The sequence below is a fragment of the Apium graveolens genome, chromosome 1, assembly GCF_009905375.1.
Source record: "Apium graveolens cultivar Ventura chromosome 1, ASM990537v1, whole genome shotgun sequence".
Taxonomy (NCBI): domain Eukaryota; kingdom Viridiplantae; phylum Streptophyta; class Magnoliopsida; order Apiales; family Apiaceae; genus Apium; species Apium graveolens.
In genome coordinates this window covers 139,625,603-139,646,024 of record NC_133647.1, presented here as the reverse complement: position 1 = coordinate 139,646,024, position 20,422 = coordinate 139,625,603, and the positions used below count along the sequence as shown (strand labels likewise).

General features: G+C 39.8%; 2 non-coding genes across 2 annotated transcripts; one reads left to right on the top strand and one right to left on the bottom strand.

Annotated features, from left to right (window-relative positions):
- Positions 1-11,491: 11,491 nt before the first annotated feature.
- Positions 11,492-11,598, bottom strand: LOC141683208 (small nucleolar RNA R71). The gene has a single exon (XR_012560163.1). It is a non-coding gene; the product is annotated as a small nucleolar RNA R71 (small nucleolar RNA).
- A 5,246-nt stretch (positions 11,599-16,844) lies between these two features.
- LOC141682093 (small nucleolar RNA R71) lies at positions 16,845-16,951 on the top strand. The gene has a single exon (XR_012559501.1). It is a non-coding gene; the product is annotated as a small nucleolar RNA R71 (small nucleolar RNA).
- Positions 16,952-20,422: the final 3,471 nt, after the last annotated feature.

Below are 20,422 nucleotides of genomic sequence, written 5' to 3'. Positions count from 1 at the left end.
ACTTCATATTCTCTATCCTTCCTGGTCTGATCGGCGTACTTCTTTTGTCTGTCTTGAGCTGCTACCAGTCTCTTCCTGATGAGTTCCACCATTTCCCTGGTTTGCTGGACTAACTCAGGTCCTATTATCTTGTGTTCTCCAACTTCATCCCAACATAGGGGAGAGCGACATCTCCTTCCGTAAAGAGCTTCATACAGAGGCATTCCTATGCTAGCGTGATAGCTATTGTTGTAAGCAAATTCGATCAGGGATAAGTGGTCATTCCAATTTCCTTTAAGGTTGATGGCACACACTCGTAGCATATCTTCTAGGGTCTGAATAGTCCTTTCACTTTGCCCATCAGTCTGGGGGTGGTAAGCGGTACTCATGTTTAGTCTGGTGCCTACAAATTCTTGGAAGCTTCTCCAAAATCGGGAATTAAACCTTGGGTCTCGATCTGACATTATGGCTACAGGAACGCCGTGTCTCACTACAATTTCCTTCAAGTAAATATCCACCAGCTTGTCTACGGTGTACCTTTCATTTATTGGTAGGAAGTGCGCGGACTTGGTCAGTCTATCTATGATAACCCATATGGCGTCGTGATTGGTCTTCGTTCTTGGTAGGCCTGTCACAAAATCCATGGCTATATGCTCCCATTTCCATTCCGAAATCTCCAGGGGCCGTAATAGTCCACTTTATCGCTGATGTTCAGCCTTCACTCTCTGGCATATCAAGCACTTTCTGACCCACTCTGCTACTTCTCTCTTCATGTTAGGCCACCAATAGTATTCCTTAAGGTCACGGTACATCTTCGTACTTCCTGGGTGGATTGAATATCTGGAGTTATGCCCTTCGTGCAACAACTCGTCCTTTAACTCTTGCACATTTGGAATCCAAATTTAGGACGCATACCTCATGATCCCTTTCTCGTCCTTCTCGCATCCCACTTCCTCACCGGTCAATGTTCCTCTTTCTTCACTCATCTTCTTTTCCCTACATACTCGTATCTTTTCAGTCAGTTCCGACACTAGCTTAATCTCAAATAATCCTGCTGTTCCTTTACCGGTCATTCTCACGTCAATTTCCATTTTCTCAAATTCTTTAATCAATTCCTCAGATGTCATTATCATTTTGAGTCTTTCCTTCCTACTAAGGGCGTTAGCCACCACATTGGCTTTACCCGGGTAATACAAAATCTCACAGTCGTAGTCCTTAATCAACTCTAACCACCTCCTTTGTCTCATGTTTAGTTCTTTCCGAGTAAAAATATATTTGAGGCTCTTGTGGTCTGTGTAAATCTCGTATTTCTCACCGTACAGGTAGTGTCTCCAAATTTTCAGGGCAAACACTATGGCTGCTAATTCTAGGTCGTGCGTTGGGTATCTGATCTCATGTTCCTTCAATTGCTGAGAGGCATACGCGATAACCTTTCCGTGCTACATAAGCACACTTCCTAGTCCTTTATGCGATATGTCGCTATATATCACAAACTCTCCCTTTTTATCGGGAAGAGCGAGCACTGGTGCTGATACCAATCTTCTTTTCAGTTCCTGAAAGCTTTCCTCATATTTCTCTGTCCATACAAACTTTTTTATTTTTCGGGTAAGTCTAGTCAGTGGGTCGGCTATCTTAGTAAAGTCTTGCACGAATCTCCGGTAATATCCTGCTAAACCCACAAAACTCCTAACCTCTGTTAGGGTAGTCGGTCTTTCCCAGTTGGACACCGCCTCTATCTTGGTGGGGTCAACTAAAACTCCTTTGCTACTCACCACATGCCCTAAGAACTGAACTTCTCTTAACCAAAACTCGCACTTTGAGAACTTGGCATATAATTTCTCATTCCCTAGGATTTCTAAGACTATCCTCAAATATTCTATATGTTCTTGCTATGTTTTAAGTAAATTAGAATATTATCTATAAAAACTATCACACACATATCTAGGTACGTTTTGAACACTGTTCATCAAATCCATAAAGGTTGCGGGTGCATTGGTTAGCCCAAACGACATGACTAAGAACTCATAGTGTCCATACCTAGTGCGAAAAGCAGTCTTTGGTATATCTTCCGGTTTGATTTTTAACTAGTGATATCCTGTCCTCAAATCTATTTTGGAAAAGTGCACAGCTTCCTTGAGTTGGTCGAATAGGTCATCAATCTTAGGGAGAGGGTATCTATTCTTAATAGTCAGCTTATTCAATTCTCGATAGTCTATGCATAATCTCATACTACCGTCCTTTTTCTTTACAAATAGTACTGGTGCTCCCCATGGCGACACACTGGGTCTTATCATCCCATTATCTAATAATTCTTGCAGCTGAGAAGCTAATTCCTTCATCTCAACTGGGGCTAGCCTATATGGGGCCTTGGACACTGATACCGTTCCTGGTGCTAATTCTATAGCGAATTCTATTTCTCTGTCGGGTGGCAACCCTGGTAAGTTCTCTGGAAATACATCCTTGAATTCATTTACTACGGGTATGTCCTGTATGTTAGGAACTTCCTTCTTCGTATCTATCACATAAGCTAAATAGGCCTCGTTACCTTTCTTTAACAATCTTTTTGCCTGTAGCATGGTCAGAAATTTCTGGGCCTGTCGTTGACCTCTAAACACTACTTTCTTTCCATTTTGCACTCTTATCTTTACCCTCTTCCGCTCACAATCTATTTGCGCTCCATTACTGGATAACCAATCCATTCCTAAGATTACATCAAATTCTCCTAACGCAAATGGGATTAGGTCAACTTCGAAGACTCTCCCTTCTAATTTCAAATTGCATTTAGGGTGTACTTGATTCACAGGAATTATTTCTTTGTTCGCAATTTCCACTTGTAATACCTCATGTAAAGGTACAACGTTAAGTTTTAACTTTTTAGTAAAATCTTGAGATATAAATGACTTGGTTGCTCCAGAATCAAATAGGACATTTGCATGTTCGAAATTTAACAGAAGTGTACCTTCTATCACATCAGTGTTTCGGACAGCATCCTGAACGGTCATGTTGAAGGTCCTAGCAGATGGGGGTTGGTTGGATGCAGCTCTGCTCATCCCCGGGGCTGGGGGCTTCAATGTCGGGCAATCCTTTCTCATGTGTCCTACCTTCCCACACTGGAATCACGTCACGTTGGGTCGGGTGTAGTTGTTGGCAAGGTGTCCGGTTTGGTCACACCTGTAGCATTTCAGAGGGGCTCTCGCTTGGGTGCACACTCCAAGGTGTATTTTTCCATATGTTTGACATTCCGGTATTGGGGCACGGGGTTGGCTATGAAATGTTGCCCTAGATTGTCCGCTGCCCTGGCCAACGCTCTCACTTGGTGTCTTTCTAAATCCGGGGCCTCGCGCAGGTTGGGACACCACTCCCCTGACGAACCTGCTTGGAAGGCTCCTGTTCCCGGTTCCTCCTCCTTGGCTTCCTATCTTCCTCTTTCTATTTTCCTTTTCCTTTAAACTTTGTTCACTGCCAGCTTCAACAATCGAGGCTTTTTGCACAAAGGTGGCATAATCTGTTAGCTCTAGTACTGCCACTCGGTTCTGAATCCACTATTTCAGACCAAGCTGAAACCTTCGCGCTTTCTTCTCTTCGGGATTCACGAACTCAGGCATAAATCATGATAGCTCAGTAAACTTGGTCTCATACTCTGTCACAATCATCTTATCCTGTTTTAACTCCAGAAACTTAATCTCCATCTGGGTTTCCATAAACCTAGGGAAATACTTGTCTAAGAACAGTCGGGTAAATCTATCCCATGGAATCACAGCATCAGTCTCTAGGTTTCGTTTGGACTCCCACCAGTAATTAGCTTCTCCTTTAAACATGTAATAAGTGAAAATGGTCTTGTGTCGTTCCTCCACACCTAGTATCTCGAAGGACTTTTCTATCTCTTTGAGCCAGACCCGTGCTTCAACGGGGTCGACAGATCCTAGAAACTCTAGAAGTTTGTGGGATTTGAACACCCTGAAGGCAGTGGCTGCAGTCTGTTGGGCAGCATGCGGCTGTGGTGGAATGGGCTGTTAGTTCAGATTTGCTCTTAAAAGTTCCATAAACTCATTCATGGGGTTCCCTCCCTGATGGGTATCCTCAGCCTCTTCTTCTACATATTCTTCCTCATCATATTCATTATAGTCTAGGCCCTCTTCACTTTCTTCATTCATTACAGGGTCAGGTTCATTCCGTTGTTGGTTAACAGATTCTGCGGGCTGTGCCTTGGTTCCTCTTCTACGGGGTGGCATTGTTCTGATAATGAAAATTTATCAATATAGTTGCAATTATTTTACAGTTGGATTAATTTACTCATATATAAGCATGTTATTTATTATCTAGCATGTTTTTATCAATGCAATAATATGGACATTAATTTCTTAATAACTGCTAGATATATATACCATAGGGTCTCCCACTTATATCTGGGGGACAAACAACTAACCGAGTTCATACATGGCTTGATTATAATACATCATTACTTGTCTTGAACACTGAAATGCAAATACATAAGCCATGTACCCTGAAGGGCTAGGAACGCTATCTACTACTAGCTATTCTATCAAAATTGGTGACAAGTCATCCAGCCTTCTTTAAGGTCCATATATAGTCACTAGTCCCTCAGTCACTGTCACTGCGCGTGAGGTCACACACCCTCCTCATCGCTCCTGCCAACATCAGCTCTGCGTCAACTACCGTGATGTATCCTCCAACCGACGTCATCCTCATCTGAACCCGGGTACGGATCTCGATCCCATCAATCTCTCTGCGGGCTATGGCTGGGGAAGCAGCTCTGAAGTCCCCTGGGTATCCTAGTCTGATTGCTCTCTCAGCTGTCAGTGCCTGGTGTAACTCCACAATGGGGGCAGATGCCGCAGTGATCTAAGCATTAAGCTGAGCCACTATCCAGTCGTGTTCAACTACATGTATGGTCTCCTGTTAAGGCAAAAACACGCGCTAATATTCACGCAAGTATACGCGTTCGCAAGTAGCATAAGATATAAATCAGATTCGTTCCCACAGAGACTGGTTTAGGTTAAGTTCAACTTATGCACCTATGCAACAATGTATGGTTATCGCTCAATGCTAAGATAAATAACAAATTAGGTTTTGATTAAACTAAGAGATTATACTAAATAACATTAACTAAGAAAATTGAGGTTGAATTACTATATATGACAACATGGGATCCTAACTTCATTACTACTTCATTCAAAGTCATTGTTCTTAACCTTAGCATGTGATGGTAATGACACTAATCAGATAACACGAAACTGATAAATGCCAACTTTCGTTGCCCGAGTACCATTCTACCAGACATCCACAAAAGAGATAGAAGCTGAATAGGCACCAATTATATTGAGACCCTATATGTCTATAGAATTTGACAACATAACGGTTTAAGCACAAGTTATCTATCTTGATTACATAGGGCAAGTAAGATGGTTAAAATTACCTACGAATCATGCTTAACAAATACATGAACCTATGCTAGCATGGCAAGTTCTAAACCTCTATATTCACTGTCGCTTCAATAGAGATTAACACGCTATCTTATATGTTAGCTACCCACATAAGACGAATAAGCACAACCAATACTAGGATATCAATCAATCACCACACACCAAGATATCGAACAAATTAATTATTGAAATTCATAAGTAAATCCACTAGAATCCCACGATAACGATTAGCCCATAATCAAACTCATCGTCACCATGGGTTCCAATGTAAGCATGATATAAACAAGGTCTTAATAAACTGAATAATAATTAAAGTACGAATAAACGAGATCTAGGTTCAACAAGAACGAAAACGAGCATCCAAAGTTACAACTATTCAAAGAATCACAAGTTGAAAACAAGATCTTCTTTTTTTGAGTTGTTTTGTGCTTCTAGGTCTTCTCCTTGGTATCCCAATATTCCCGGATGATGAAAACCTTTTTTTTTAATATATAAGCCCATATTGGACCTGGACTCTTAAAATCATCAAATTCCACTCAAAAAAGGCTTTTTCAGCGAAGTCAGCCGCGAATCAGCACGCGGCCGCCTAGCACTAGCAGGCGGGCGCCTACAGCCTTTCTGGAAAATTCTAATGAATCTTATTTTGGCCATAAATTGAGTTCTACTCGTCAGAATTAGTCGATTCAACTGCCCACGCAAAGCTAACGAGATTCTCTACAAGTTGACAATGGCCTTGGCTTCGAAATCTGATCACTTTTCATTATATTTCCTTTAAAAGCTCCTTTCTTCATTTAACTGATACCTGAAATGCAATAACACAAAAACACATCAAAATACCAACAACTTGAGTCAAAAACACCAATTTAAGCTTGTAATAAAGTGTTCCAAATGGATATAAAATCCACTTATCATACCCTCAAACTTGAATCGATGCTTGTCCTCAAGCATAAACAGACTCAAAATTACAAAACAAACCTAATGCATGAATGCAACTACGTGAATGAAACTAAATGATAATGCAATCGATCCCCTCAGAATAACCATAACCAAATGAATAAGCCAATGCCTCTAAGAATACAATGACTTAAAAACAGAGTTCGAATAAATCTCACAAACCAACTTACAAATTAGAAACGTGCATGTGTAGAATGCTTAACAAATATCTCTCGATACTAGATCAATAACCATAACTTATCTATCATCGAAACAATCAAAAGTTTATACACAGAATAGACAATAAATGCATTATGACTCACAACACCTCCTTTCTACTAGAGTTATACAAGGATTCACATTATTATTGAACACATAACAAAGATGCTTATTTGACTGTGTAATGAATGAGGTCCCAAAAGACTTATGCAATAATACCCATATAGTGAGCGTTAGGTTAGCGGATCCCAGACTATAAAAGCCTTAGGTCACTAGGCACAAAGTCCCCTAGAACTTAATAACTCGAGTATTAAAGAGCTCACTCTTGATCAATTATGCATAAACACACACTATTCTTTTCTTTTTCTTTTTTTCCTTTTTTTTCAATAATTTCTGAATGAGTGCGTTTCGCTCCATCTCATTCAACCCTAGACTACTCATAAAAATATGAGCCGACTACTAGCCATTTGACGCCTAGCCTTACAACAACTAGCAATGAAATCCAAGTTCTTCTCCAGATAAAAAAATCAGTATTTTTACGTCATTACGAGAATATCACAAATTCTAAATATAACCAAATGATTAAATCTCAACAACAAACAAGTATGATCATGATCTAGATCAAAAACAACCCTATAAGACTTTATGAAAATATTTGTTTCTGGCATGCAAATCAATTCATTAGGACTTAAACATACCTCTATTCGTCATCACCACACTCAAATCAACATCAACTTATCAAATAATATAGTTCATCTTAAGGGATCATGCTAAATATGCATGCAAATGCAACAATATGAAATCACATATAAAAAAACAAACAAATATGTCCTATATGAACAATCATGCAACACTACGAATGAAATACAACTATATGCAACATGAATTTATATGAACTATATGGACACACACAAACTAATCCTTACATTAACACCCCCAAACTTAAAATTTTCCATGTCCTCATTGAAGGCAATAATAAGGATTTCAGGCATACCTAGTCATCGGAAAGATCACCCTCCTCGGGTGGAGGATCAGGTGGCTAATCAACCTCGACACCAGTGGCTCAGAAAATAGTGCCCAAAGCCTGTGTCAAATCTGTAGCAAAACGATGGTGAATGTCATGCATGGCCTCCATACGCCTAATTACTTGCCTGTACTGCTCAACACCAACACCAGTCCTATCAACTACCTGCTGCACATGAGAAGAACCCTCTGTAGGCATTGTAGGATTCGTTCGGCTACCATCTACATCATCAAAAATATATCCCAAGCCCTTATCATGGGGTGCACCTAAAAATACATAACTCAAGTGATCTAGTAGTGGGTGAAGCTCAAGTGTGGAAACATCTTCAATAGATGGCTTGAGACGCTTTTGAGAAATTTTCAGCTCTGCTAACCCAAGAGAATCGAATGGCATATCTAACTTCCTCTTCCACGGAGGTGCATTCAAAACCTGCAGTTGCTCTGCTCCTTCCTTGTCATCAATAACTGATTTCCTCATTAAGGATCTCTCTAAGGTCTCTGACTTTGGCAATTGCACAAGTTTTGAATTCACGACAGAGTCTACCCACTCAACTTTAAAGCACTCCTCTTTAGCTGTGGGTAACTTTATTGCCTTGAACACATTAAAAGTGACCTTTTGATCGTAAACCTTCATCAAAAGCTCTCCTTTTTGTACATCGATCATAGTTCAGCCTGTAGCCAAGAATGGTCTTCCCAAGATAATGGGAATCTTCTTATCTTCCTCGAAATCAAGAATTATAAAGTCAGCAGGGAAGATGAGTTTATCCACCTTGACCAAGACATCCTCCACTATACCTCGTGGAAAAGCGATGGAATGATCAGCTAGTTGCAATGACATGTATATTGATTTTGGATCAGGCAGACCAAGCTTCTTGAAGATAGATAAGGGCATTATATTGATGCTTGCTCCTAAATCATATAAACACTTGTCGAACGACTAGTTTCCGATGGTGCAAGGAATAGTGAAGCTTCCAGGATCTTTAAGCTTCGAAGGCAACTTTTGTTGTAGCACAACACTGCATTCCTCCGTAAGACCAACGGTCTCTAAGTCATCGAGCTTCACTTTCCGAGAGAGAATACCTTTCATAAACCTCGCATAGCTAGGCATCTGTTCAAGAGCTTCAGTAAAAGGTATGTTGATATGAAGTTTCTTGAACACCTCCAAAAACTTCTCAAACTGCTTATCCAGCTTTTTCTTCTACAGCCTCTTAGGAAAATGAGGTGGATGATAGATCAGTTTCTCCCCTGTATTACCCTCAGAAGGAGTGTGTTCCACAGTAGTCTTCCTTGGTTGCACCTCTGCTTCCTTCTGCACTTCTTCTTCAGCCACAACTGCATTTTCTGAAACTTGAGATTTTTCAGGCTCTTTGTCTTGCTGAATTTGGGGGCTTGCGACCTTTTCAGACCTCAAGGTGATGGCGTTCACCTTTTTTCAACTTCCCTCTTACCTGGATTTGTTTCTGTATCACTAGGAAGCGTTCCTGGTGGTCGATTCAATGAGGCATTAGCAATTTGCCCTATTTGGTTCTCCAGAGTCTTGATAGAAACAGTCAGGCTTTGGCATATAAGAGCCTGGTTTTTGCACATAAGCCGCAACTCCTCCAATTCAGATTTTTCATTCGAAGATAGACATGCACCATGAGTTTGTTGTTTTGGTGTAATTTGTTGCTGAAAACCAGGAGGGTTGAATAGCTTATTTCCAAACTGCTGGAACGGCTGTTGCATCGCATTCTGATTGTTGCTTCAGCTGAAGTTAGGATGATTCCAGTTGTCAGGATGATAAGTGTCTGGAACTGGTGGCTGCGATCTATGAAAGTTGCTCACAAACTGAGCTGAGTCACTAGATATAACGCATTGCTCCGTCACATGCGGACCTGCTGATAAGTGGATTTTATATCCACTTGAAACACTTCATTATAAGCTTAAATTAGTGTTTTGGACTCAAGTTGTTGGTATTTTGATGTGTTTTTGTGTTATTGCATTTTAGGTATTAGTTAAATGAAGAAAGGAGCTTTTAAAGGTAATATGATGAAAATTGATCATATTTGGAAGCCAAGGCCATTGTCAAGTTGTATAGAATCTCATTATCTTCGCGTGGGCAGTTGAATCGCCTAATTCTGACGAGTAGAACTCAAGTTATGGCCAAAACAAGATTCTTCAAAATTTTTCCAAACAGGCTGCAGGCGCCCGCCTGGGATGTTGGGCGGCCGCTTGGGAGCTAAGGCGCCCGCCTGGAGAGCTGAGGCGGCCGCCTGAGGTGCGGCTAGTCACTGATTTCGCTGAAAAACCCTATTTGGTGGAATTTGACGATTTTAAGGGTCCAGGTCCACTAGTGGCGTATATATACTTAAAAAAAAGGGTTTTCATCATCCGGGAAGATTGGGATACCAAGGAGAAGACCTAGAAGCACAAAATAATTCCGAAAAAGAAGATTTTGTTTTCAACTACTGATTATTTGAATTAGTTGTAACTTTGGATTCTCGTTTTCGTTCTTGTTGAACCTAGATCTCGTTTATTCGTACTTTAATTATTATTCAGTTTATTAAGACCTTGTTTATACAATGCTTTCATTGGAACCCATGGTGACGATGAGTTCGATTATGAACTAATCATTATCATGGGATTCTAGCGGATTTACTTATGTATTTCAATAGTTAATTTGTTTCGATATCTTGGTGTGTGGTGATTGATTGATATCCTAGTGTTGGTTGTGCTTATTCGTCTTATGTGCGTAGCTAACATATAAGATAGCGTGTTAATCTCTATTAAAGCGACAGTGAATATAGAGGTTTAGAACTTGCCATGCTAGCATATGTTCATATATTGTATGCATGATTAGTGGGTAACTCTAACCGTTTTACTTGCCCTATGTAATCAAGATAGATAACTTATGCTTAAACCGTTATGTTGTCAAATTCTATAGACATATAGGGTCACAATATAATTGGTGCCTATTCAGCTTCTATCTCTTTTGTGGATGTCTGGTAGAATGGTACTCGTGCAACGAAAGTTGGCGTTTATCAGTTTCGTGTTATCTGATTAGTGTCATCACCATTACATGCTAAGGTTAAGAACAATAAGGCTATTTAATGAAATATTTAATGAAGTTAGAATCCCATATTTGTCATATATATTAATTCAACCATTCTTGTTCTTTTAGTTATAATTGTTAGTTTAATCTCTTAGTTTAATCAAACCCAATTTGTTATTTGTCTTAGCATTGAGCGATAACCATACATTGTTGCATAGGTGCATAAATTGAACTTAACCTAAACCAGTCTCTGTGGGAACGAATTTGATTTATATCTTATACTACTTGCGAACGCGTATACTTGGGTGAATATTAGTGCGTGTTTTCGCACAAACAAGCTTTTGGTGCCGCTGTCGGGGACTTAGTGTTGATTTTTAGTTTATATGCTTGTCATCAGTGGTCGTTAAAGTTCACTGACTCAGATTCTTTTACTTTCACGGTTTATTTGTTTGTGTTTCAGGTACTCATTATAATAGGAGATCCAGCAGCATGAACGAAAGCCTTGATGGATTTTTCTCAACCCAAGATCAGTGACATTCAATCTAGCATTGTCCGGCCAGCTATCACAGCTAATATCTCTGAGATCAAGCCTGGCATTATTCAATGGGTGCAGAATTCAATCCAGTTTTGGGGTTCTCCAACGGAAGATCCCAATACGCACATTAAGGATTTCATAGAGATCTACGACACCTTCAAGTTCAACGGTGTTTCTGAAGATGCTGTGAATATGAGACTATTCCCATTCTCTATGAGGGACAAGGATAAGAGCGGGTTACACTCTCTACCAGCTGGTTCGATTACTACTTGGGAAGATCTTGCTCAGAAGTTTCTTACTAAATTCTTCCCTTTGGCGAAGACAGCTGCAATCAGGAATGCTCTTACTCAATTTGCGCAGCAATCAGGAGAATCTTCATATAAAGCTTGGGAGCGTTACAAGGAGATCCTTAGGAAGTGTCATCATCACGGAATGCCTGATTGGATGATCATCAATTGTTTTTACAATGGGTTGGGAGCACAGTCCAGACCCATGCTCGATGCAACAGCAGATAGAGCATTATGGGCAAAGAGCTATGAGGAAGCTTATGATCTAATTGAACTGATGGATGCTAATGAATATCAGTATCCAAACCAGAGATGTCCACAGGGCAAGGTAGCAGGAGTTCTTGAGGTGGATACAGCTATGGCTATAACTGTTCAACTAAAGGAGTTGTCTATGAAGATTGATTCTCTGGCTAACTTGGGTGTTAATCAGATAACCAGTGTTTGTGAGCTATGTGCACGTTCGCATGCGACAAAGCAATGCGCTATATCTAGTGAATCAGCTCAGTTTGTGAGCAACTTTCAGAGATCGCAGCAACCAGTTCCAGACACTTATCATCCTGACAACTGGAATCATCCTAACTTCAGCTGGAGCAACAATCAGAATGTGATGCAACAGCCGTTCCAGCAGTTTGGAAATAAGCTATTCAACCCTCCTGGTTTTCAGCAATAAATTATACCAAAACAACAAACTCATGGTGCATGTCTATCTTCGAATGAAAAATCTGAATTGGAGGAGTTGCGGCTTATGTGCAAAAACCAGGCTCTTATATGCCAAAGCCAGACTATTTCTATCAAGCCTCTGGAGAACCAAATAGGGCAAATTGCTAATGCCTTATTGAATCGACCACCAGGAACGCTTCCTAGTGATACAGAAAAAATTCCAGGCAAGAGGGAAGTTGAAGAACAGGTGAACGCCATCACCTTAAGGTCTAGAAAGGTCGCAAGCCCCCAAATTCAGCAAGACGAAGAGCCTGAAAAATCTCAAGTTTTAGAAAATGCAGTTGTGGCTGAAGAAGAAGTGCAAAAGGAAGCAGAGGTGGAACCAAGGAAGACTATTGTGGAACACACTCCTCCTGAGGGTAATACAGGGGAGAAACAAATTTATCCTCCACCTCCTTTTCCGAAGAGGCTGTAGAAGAAAAAGCTGGATAAGCAGTTTGAGAAATTTTTGGAGGTGTTCAAGAAACTTCATATCAACATACCTTTAGCTGAAGCTCTTGAACAGATGCCTAGCTATGCGAGGTTTATGAAAGGTATTCTCTCTCAGAAAGTGAAGCTCGATGACTTAGAGACTGTTGCTCTAACGGAGGAATGCAGTGCTGTGCTGCAACAGAAGTTGCCTCCGAAGCTTAAAGATCCTGGAAGCTTCACTATTCCTTACACCATCGAAAACTTGTCATTCGACAAGTGTTTATGTGATTTAGGAGCTAGTATCAATCTGATGCCCTTATCTATCTTCAAGAAGCTTGGTCTGCCTGATCCGAAACCAATATACATGTCATCGCAACTAGCTGACCGTTCCATCTTTTATCCACGAGGTATAGTGGAGGATGTCTTGGTCAAGGTGGATATACTCATCTTTCTTGCTGACTTTGTAATTCTTGATTTCGAGGAAGATAAGAAGATTCCCATTATCTTGGGAAGACCATTCTTGGCTACAGGCTGAACTATAATCGATGTGCAAAAATGAGAGCTTTTGATGGAGGTTTACGATCAAAAGGTCACTTTTAATGTGTTCAAGGAATTAAAGTTACCAACAGCTAAAGAGGAGTGCTTTAAAGTAGAGTGGGTCGACTTTTTCGTGAATTTGGAAATTGAGCAATTGCCAAAGGCAGAGACCTTAGAGAGATCCTTAATGGGGAAATCAGTTATTGATGACAAGGAAGGAGCAGAGCAACTGCAGGTTTTGAATTCACCTCCGTGGAAGAGGAAGTTAGATATGCCATTCGATTCTCTTGGGTTAGCAGAGCTGAAAATTTCTCAGGAGCGTTTTGAACCATTTATTCAAGATGCTCCCACACTTGACCTCAACCCACTGCCAGATCACTTGAGTTATGCATTCTTAGGTGCACCCCCTGACAAGGGGTTGCGATATATTTTTGATGATATAGAGGGTAGTCGAACGGATCCTCCAGTGCCTATAGAGGGTTTTTCTCTTGCGCAACAGGTAGTTGATAGGTTTGGTCTTGGTGATGAGCAGTACAGGCAAGTGACTAGGCATATGGAGGCCATGCACGACATTCACCATCGTTTTGCTGAAGATTTGACACACGCTTTCGGTACTGTTGTCCGAGACACTGGTGGCAAGGTTGATTGGCCACCTGATCCTCTACCCGACGAGGGTGACTCTCCCGCTAATTAGGTATGCCTGAAATCCTTATTATTACCTTTAATGAGGACATTTAAAATTTTAAGTTTGGGGGTGATAATGTAAGGATTAGTAGTACGTGTGTATCCATATAGATTCATATTGCATGTTTATTTGTAGTTCATTCATATTTTTGCATGATTTTTCATTTAGGATATATTTGTTTATTTTTATGTGATTTCATATAGTTGCATTTTCATGCATATTTAGCATGATCCCTTAAGATGAACTATGATATTTGATAAGTTGATGTTGATTTGAGTGTAGTGATGACAAATAGAGGGATGTTCAAGTCCTAATGAATTGATTTGCATGCCAGAAACAAATATTTTCACAAAGTCTTATAGGGTTGCTTTTGATCTAGATCATGATCATACTTGTTTGTTGTTGAGATTTAATCACTTGGTTATATTTAGAATTTGTGATATTCTCGTAATGACGTAAAAATACTGATTTTTTTATCTGGAGAAAAATTGGATTTCATTGCTAGTTGTTGTAAGGTTAGGCGTCAAATGGCTAGTAGTCGGCTCATATTTTAATGAGTAGTATAGGGTTGAATGAGATGGAGTGAAACACACTCAATCAGAAAAAAAAAGAAAAAAAAGAAAAGAAAAGAAAAAAAAGAAAAAAAGTATGGGTTTATGCATAATTGAATAAGAGTGAGCTCTTTAATACTCGAGTTATTAAGTTCTAGGGGACTTTGTACCTAGTGATCTAAGGCTTTTATAGTCTGGGATCCGCTAACCTAACGCTTGCTACATGGGTATTATTGCATAAGTCTTTTGTGGACCTCATTCATTGCACGATCAAGTAAGCATCCTTGTTATGTGTTCAATAATAGCATGAATCCTTGTATAACTCTAGTAGAAAGGAGGTGTTGTGAGTCATAATGCGTTTATTATCTATTATGTTTATAAACTTTTGATTGTTTCGATGATAAATAAGTTATGGTTATTGATCTAGTATCGAGAGATATCTGTTAAGCATTCCACACACGCACGTTTCTAGTTTGTGAGTTGGTTTGTAGGATTTATTTAAACTCTATTTTAAGTCATTGCATTCTTAGAGGCATTGGCTTATTCATTTGGTTATGGTTATTCTGAGGGGATCGATTGCAATATCATTTAGTTACATTCACATAGTTCCATTCATGCATTAGGTTTGTTTTATAGTTTTGGGTCTGTTTATGCTTGAGGACAAGCATCGATTCAAGTTTGGGGGTGTAATAAGTGGATTTTATATCCACTTGGAACGCTTCATTACAAGCTTAAATTGGTGTTTTGGACTCAAGTTGTTGGTATTTTGATGTGTTTTTGTGTTATTGCATTTTAGGTATCAGTTAAATGAAGAAAGAAGCTTTTAAAGGTAATATGATGAAAAGTGATCAGATTTGGAAGCCAAGGCCATTTTCAAGTTTTAGAGAATCTCGTTAGCTTCGCGTGGGCAGTTGAATCGCCTAATTCTGACGAGTAGAACTCAAGTTATGGCCAAAACAAGATTCATCAGAATTTTTCCAGACAGGCTGCAGGCGCCCGCCTGGGATGTGGGGCGGCCGCTTGGGAGCTGAGGCGCCCACCTGGAGAGCTGAGGCGGCCGCCTGAGGCGCGACTGGTCGCTGATTTCGCTGAAAAACCCTATTTGAGTGGAATTTGACGATTTTAAGGGTCTAGGTCCACTGGGGGCGTATATATACTTAAAAAAAAGGGTTTTCATCATCCGGGAAGATTGGGATACCAAGGAGAAGACCTAGAAGCACAAAACAACTCCGAAAAAGAAGATCTTGTTTTCAACTTGTGATTCTTTGAATTAGTTGTAACTTTGGATGTTCATTTTCGTTCTTCTTGAACCTAGATCTCGTTTATTCGTACTTTAATTATTATTCAGTTTATTAAGACCTTGTTTATACCATGCTTTCACTGGAACCCATGGTGACGATGAGTTCGATTATGAACTAATCATTGTCATGGGATTCTAGCGGATTTACTTATGGATTTCAATAGTTAATTTGTTTCGATATCTTGTTATGTGGTGATTGATTGATATCCTAGTATTGGTTGTGCTTATTCGTCTTATGTGCGTAGCTAACATATAAGATAGCGTGTTAATCTCTATTGAAGCGACAGTGAATATAGAGGTTTAGAACTTGCCATGCTACCACAGGTTCATGTATTGTATGCATGATTAGTGGGTAACTCTAACCGTTTTACTTGTCCTATGTAATCAAGATAGATAACTTGTGCTTAAACCGTTATGTTGTCAAATTCTATAGACATATAGGGTCTCAATATAATTGGTGCTTATTCAGCTTCTATCTCTTTTGTGGATGTCTAGTAGAATGGTACTCGTGCAACGAAAGTTGGCGTTTATCAGTTTCGTGTTATCTGATTAGTGTCATCACCATTACATGCTAAGGTTAAGAACAATAAGGCTATTGAATGAAGTATTTAATGAAGTTAGAATCCCATGTTTGTCATATATATTAATTCAACCATTCTTGTTCTCTTAGTTATAATTGTTAGTTTAATCTCTTAGTTTAATCAAAACCCAATTTGTTATTTGTTTTAGCATTGAGCGATAACCATACATTATTGCATAGGTACATAAATTGAACTTATCCTAAACCAGTCTCTGTGGGAACGAATCTGATTTATATCTTATACTACTTGCGAACGCGTATACTTGAGTGAATATTAGCGCGTGTTTTCGTCTTAACACCTGCACACAGCTCACAAACACTAATTATCTGCTTAACACCATAGTTAGCCAGAGAATCGATCTTCATAGACAACGCCTTTAGTTGAGCAGTGTAGCCGTAGGTGTGTCCACTTCAAGAACTCCTGCTACCTTGCCCTGTGGACATCTCTGGGTTGGATACTGATATTCATTAGCAGCTATCAGTTCAATTAGATCATAAGCTTCCTCATAGCTCTTTGCCCATAATGCTCTGCCTGATGCTGCATCGAGCATGGGTCTGGACTGTGCTCCCAACCCATTGTAAAAATAATTGATGATCATCCAATCAGGCATTCCATGATGAGGACACTTTCTAAGCATCTCCTTGTAGCGCTCCCAAGCTTCACATGGCGATTCTCCCATTTGCTGCACAAATTTCATAATAGCATTCTTGAGTGCAGCTGTCTTCGCCATAGGGAAGAATTTAGTAAGAAACTTCTGAGCAAGATCTTCCCAGGTAGTAATCGAACTAGCTGGTAGAGAGTGTAACCAGCTCTTAGCCTTGTCCCTCGGAGAGGATGGAAACAATCTCAGCTTCACAACATCTTCAGAAATACTGTTGAACTTGAAGGTATCGCAGATCCCAATGAAATCCCTAATGTGCATATTGGGATCTTCAGTTGGAGAATCCCCAAACTGGATTGAATTCTGCACCCATTGAATTATGCCAGGCTTGATCTCAAAGGTATTAGCTGTGATAGCTGGTCGGACAATGCTAGATTGAATGTCATTGATCTTGGGTTGAGAAAAATCCATCAAGGCTTTCATTCGTGCTGCTGGATCTCCCATTGTACTGAGTACCTGAAACACAAACAAATAAACCGTGAGAGTAAAAGAGTCTGAGTCAGTGAACTTTAACAACCACTGATGACAAGCACATAAACTAAAAATTAACATCGAGTCCCCGGCAGCGGCGCCAAAAACTTGTTAAGGCGAAAACACGCGCTAATATTCACGCAAGTATACGCGTTCGCAAGTAGTATAAGATATAAATCAGAATCGTTCCCACAAAGACTGGTTTAGGTTAAGTTCAATTTATGCACCTATACAATAATGTACGATTATCGCTCAATGCTAAGATAAATAACAAATTAGGTTTTGATTAAACTAAGAGATTATACTAAATAACATTAACTAAGAAAATTGAGGTTGAATTACTATATTTGACAACATGGGATTAACTTCATTACTACTTCATTCAAAGTCATTGTTCTTAACCTTAGCATGTGATGGTGATGACACTAATCAGATAACACGAAACTGATAAACGCCAACTTTCGTTGCACGAGTACCATTCTACCGGACATCCACAAAAGAGATAGAAGCTGAATAGGCACCAATTATATTGAGACCCTATATGTCTATAGAATTTGACAATATAACGGTTTAAGCACAAGTTATCTATCTTAATTACATAGGGCAAGTAAGATGGTTAAAATTACCTACGAATCATGCATAACAAATACATGAACCTATGCTAGCATGGCAAGTTCTAAACCTCTATATTCACTGTCACTTCAACAGAGATTAACATGCTATCTTATATGTTAGCTACGCACATAAGACGAATAAGCACAACCAATACTAGGATATCAGTCAATCACCACACACCAAGATATCGAACAAATTAATTATTGAAATCCATAAGTAAATCCACTAGAATCCCACGATAATGATTAGCCCATAATTGAACTCATCATCACCATGGGTTCCAATGAAAGCATGGTATAAACAAGGTCTTAATAAACTGAATAATAATTACAGTATGAATAAACGAGATCTAGGTTCAACAAGAACGAAAACGAGCATCCAAAGTTACAACTATTCAAAGAATCACAAGTTAAAAACAAGATCTTCTTTTTCGGAGTTATTTTGTGCTTCTAGGTCTTCTTCTTGGTATCCCAATCTTCCCGGATGATGATAACCCTTTTTTTAAGTATATATAAGCCCATATTGGACCTGGACCCTTAAAATCGTCAAATTTCACTCAAAAAAGGCCTTTTCAGCGAAATCAGCGAAGTCAGCTGCGCATCAGCACGCGGCCGCCTAGCTCCTGCAGGCGGGCGCCTGCTAGCATGCGGCCGTGTGGCACCAGCAGGCGGGTGCCTGCAGCCTTTCTGGAAATTTCTGATGAATCTTATTTTGGCCATAACTTGAGTTCTACTCGTCAGAATTAGGTGATTCAACTGCCCACGCGAAGCTAACGAGATTCTCTAAAACTTAAAAATGGCCTTGGCTTTGAAATCTGATCACTTTTCATCATTTCCTTTAAAAGATCCTTTCTTTATTTAATTGATACCTGAAACACAAAAACACATCAAAATACCAACAATTTGAGTCCAAAACACCAATTTAAGCTTGTAATAAAGCATTCCAAGTGGATATAAAATCCACTTATCATTATCGGGGGTGGTAGAGGTGATTCTGGGTTGCTAGAGGATATGTCATAAGCCTCGTAGGTATGTGCATCCATCCCATCCTCCTCGTCATCATCAGTATAGGGCAAAGGACTCTGCATCCCTGGGTGTGGTGTAGAAGAGAGAAGAGTCAGGAGAGGGTACATCTCTACATCCCTCCAGCCTAAGTCATCTCCCTGGAGCATCTCAACGTCATCAACTATGGGGATAGGAAGGTCAGTCTCCTCCTCCGGAGCATCCTCAGTAGGGTCATCATCTGAGTCATCAATGGGTGGATCCTCCGGCTCGGGAGTAGGGTCATGCTCAGGGGCCATAACATTATCAATAGGGTCAGCCTCCCCCATAGGCTCCACTGGTACCTGACACAATAGGTAGGGTGTTACTAATTTAGAGTCGAAATTCCCTTGAGGGTAAAACTGCCAAGACTACCCATGTAGCCTGACGACGAACTCGACTTGAGCTCTAATTGATTATTTATTATTCTTATGTCTACCTATTTTATATCCTATCCTTTCCAAGATTTGAAAACCTAAGGCTCTGATACCATTTCTGTGGCGCCCCAAAATCTGGGGTCAGGGATCTCGGAGACCATGCCATCTTAATCACTATAACCACATACCTCGCATCACAATATATAAATACTCACACTTTACGACCCCACACTTATCACACACATACACACACTTACAGGTTATTGTCTTGGAAACGAACCATTCATTACTAGAGTAAGTCAAACCACAAAGTGATAATTATTACAACCCAAAATTAATTAAGTCTTATCGGGGAATAACCTTTAAGTAAGGTTAGTCCGTCGGCCAAATACTTGTTTCTTGTTTATTACCTTACATAAGTCATGCTTGTAAATAAGCCGAACTAAAAACAACTGAAAACCAATCCAGCTTATTCGGTCTACCTGTGGTACATCACCAAACAACCTACGGAACAGCTGGCCATTTCCTACCCATTTCCTGGCTGTGTGTCTCATGATATGCATCTTGATTCACTGTTATGTTGTGTCAGTTTAAGAAAACAAGTGTGAGCTATAATGCCCAGCATAATAATGTATAGTATGAAATGACTGTATGATAAACTCACGTAAAACATCATATATGATAATTATATTTTATTTAGAAATAGTTTTCCTTGGTGATACACACCTTCTTATGAAAATAATTCTTTAGTGGATTTTATTATCCTGCGAATACCTTAATGGTAAACCAAGCACCTAGGCTTAGGTTACGGTATCGCATCACAATTCTAATTGGAAGAATAGGACATTTGTTGGAGCCACCGCATAAGATGATCAATCGTACTATGGAAATAGTAACCTTCTCTACTAGTAGAAGGACGACACCTTCGTATACCGGTTATCACCCTTGCCACATTCGGGCTATGTGTCCCATTTTTGGGTATACACATACTTCACAAGTTCCTGAGTGCACAGAGTACCTTC